Raw genomic sequence first — 2,919 nt, 5'->3', positions numbered from 1 at the left:
CAGGGCCTGAACCCCTCACCTCCCCCCAATCCCCAGCGCTGTGGCCTCTCCAGCCTTTTCCTCCCCCTCCTTCCAGCTCAGAGCACTTATAACTCGCCGTTCCCCTGCACAGGATCGATCACTCCCGCCACTTTGCCTGATCAGTTCTTTCCTGCTCAGAGTTCACGCCTCAGCTCAAGGCCCCTCCTGGGAGGGACAGTCCCTCCTTGGTGCCCTGACCTCCATGCCCTCTTGTTTCCTTCCCATCCCTGCTGCAAACTCTCACCCTCTCATTGTCTGTGTCCTTTCCCACCTCTTCTCACTCCCCACCTGACTGTAACTTCCACTGGAGAGAGACTATCTGTCTGGATCCTGGCTGAGTCCCTGGTGCCCATTCCTGCTTCCAGCCCATAGGAGGTGCTCACTAAGTGGTGCTCCGGTGAAGGAGTGTTTGCAGGGGTGGGCAAACTTTTTGACTCGAGGGCCACAATGGGTTCTTAAACTGGACCGGAGGGCCGGAACAAAAGCATGGATGGAGTGTTTGTGTGAACTAATACAAATTCAAAGTAAACATCATTACATAAAAGGGTACGGTCTTTTTTTTTTTTTTTTAGTTTTATTCATTTCAAACGGGCCGATTCCGGCCCGCGGGCCGTAGTTTGCCCATGGCTGGTTTAGGGAAACTGAGGCCCTGCAGAGTCCCAGACGCTTTGGACACGGTGCGGAGTTGGCCCGGGCTTTCCAACACAGTGAGCCGCTGTCAGGATCCCTCCCCAGGGTCCAGCGGGCCTGGAGGAGGGAATGACAGGTGGACGGCGGTGGGACTGACGGCCAGGTTCTCCCGCTGCAGTGGTCCCACTGGGATTCTGGAGGACAAGAGCAGATCCCTTGCAGGAGTCTCTCTTTTCACATGACCGGCCAGAGGACCCCTGAACATGGGCATGTCCCCTGGGCGGAATCCCACCCTGGTGCTCACTGGGAAGAGGACGGAGGGCGAGGGTCCCGTGTGGGAGGAACAGGGCAGCAGGCAGCCACGTGTCCACCCTCAGGGTGCAGCCTGGGTCCAGCAAGCCCTTCCCTCTTGCCCATCTGCTCCGCGGAGCGGACCCAGCTGGGCTGTCCTTCCGCGAGTGGACAGATGGTGGTGAAGTCCCCATTGACCCGCCGATGGCTTCCTCGGGTTCACGGAGAACAGGCTCCTGCTGTGAGGCTCCCATCACACGGCTGACGGCAGCCTCCTCCACCAGCGCGTTTATCTAAGAGGCAACGTGGACTGTGACAATGACAGTCAGTGCCTGCACATCGAGGGATCCTAACTGCATGTGCCTGTCACTGCTTTCTTACTTCCAGCAACCTCACCCCCTCCGCCCTCAACTTGTCCACGCAGGAGTGAGGCTCAGCGCGTAGGCTGATGTGCCCCCTCTCACCGAGCTCCTCTGTGGTGTAGGCTTTGTGCCTCCACTATGGGAGGCCAGGTCTCGTAGCAGCTCTGAGGAAAGGTAAGTAGTCCCCTTGGAAAACCTCGATAGGATTTCTGTCTCTGAAACCCCTTCCTAGACATTTATTTGCCGTAAAGGAGTGAACACACTTTCTGGCTGGCATCTCACAGGGTCCACAGGGACACCCAGGGAGTGTCTCTGGCCGGTCCTCTGACTGGCACAGGCCAAGTCTGGACCTCCTGGGCCAGGGCAGGTTTGCTGAGGGGAATGTTCAGGTTCTTGCTATTTATTACAAACTAGAGGCCGGGTGCACGACATTCGTGCATTGGAGGGGTGGGAGGGGTGGGGTCCCTCAGCCTGGCCTGCGCCCTCTCGCAGTCTGAGACCCCTTGGGGTATGTCCGCCTGCTGGCTTAGGCCCACTCCCCCGTGGGAGCTCTCTGATCACCAGGGGGCAGCTCCTGTGTTGAGCGTCTGCCCCTTGGTGGTCAGTGCATGTCACAGTGACCAGTCAGTCCTTCCACCGTTCAGTTAATTTGCATATTAGGGTTCTATTATATAGGGTGTGTGTATCGTTCCCCTTCCCCACATTGCGACCCAGGCTTGGCCAGCAAATGTGTCCTTTGAAGGGCCACTTCTTGCCCGCTGTCCCAAGCCTCCTGGCTGTAGCTTATGTTTCTATGTTACATCACACCATGGAGGCAGCTCCACCCTCAGTGTCCCCAGTGCTGGTATAGAGGCCCTGCACCTGCTTGGGCCCAGGCCACAGGCACTAACCTGCTTATGCCTTGCTGTAGGCGGAAGGTGTGTGTCCCCCCAAATTGAAACCCTGACCCCTATGTGATGATATTAGGGGTGGGGCCTTTGCTGTGAGCCAGATTCACAAATCCTACCCAGGGAGAAAGACTTGACATAGGAGGCAGCTTCAGGAGATGCCATTAGCAACAGCCAAGCTGGCTTCTCCCCGGAGCAGTACGTCCCCATCTCATCTCTCCCCACAGCTCATTCGGGCTCTAGGAATCTGAGGCAGCCGTTTCCCAGCCCTCCTGCCAAGGAGGACCCGCTGGTGGATGAAGGCCGAGGCTCTCCTGCACAGCGCGGCACACAAGCCGGCCATCTGGGGAGGCGGGGCGTCCGATTCCTGCTGCCCGAGCTCGGCCAGATGCCCCAGACGTGGGTGCTGTGCAGGATGGTGCCCATCTGTGTTTGTTTGGGAGGCGCGTGGCACCCGTCATTATCTGTGTGGCCTTGAGCAAACTCATTAACTTCTCTGAACCTCAGCTGTCTCATTGGTAACAAGGGTTTCTAAGGGCCTCTCGGTAGTGCTTTGAGATTTAAATGCAATCACCCAGGTGCAGTGCCCCGCCCACGGCTGGGCACATAGCAGCTCTCAGGAATGGCGCGTGGGCAGAGGTGTTTGATTCAGGGCATGTTTCTGAAGGACAGCAGGCCAGCTGTTTTTGTTTGGGACAATGTCAATACAAAAAAAAAAAAAAAAAGAA

General features: G+C 57.2%; 1 long non-coding RNA gene across 1 annotated transcript; it reads left to right on the top strand.

The window, feature by feature from the left end:
- The first annotated feature begins 670 nt into the window (after positions 1 to 670).
- Positions 671 to 2,919, top strand: LOC132221678 (uncharacterized). The gene is made up of 2 exons (XR_009450054.1): positions 671 to 1,247; positions 2,366 to 2,919. It is a non-coding gene; the product is annotated as an uncharacterized LOC132221678 (long non-coding RNA).

Source organism: Myotis daubentonii, chromosome 19 (genome assembly GCF_963259705.1).
Source record: "Myotis daubentonii chromosome 19, mMyoDau2.1, whole genome shotgun sequence".
NCBI lineage: Eukaryota > Metazoa > Chordata > Mammalia > Chiroptera > Vespertilionidae > Myotis > Myotis daubentonii.
The sequence above is the reverse complement of the archived record's forward strand: the minus strand, read 5'-3'. Positions and strand labels throughout refer to the sequence as shown.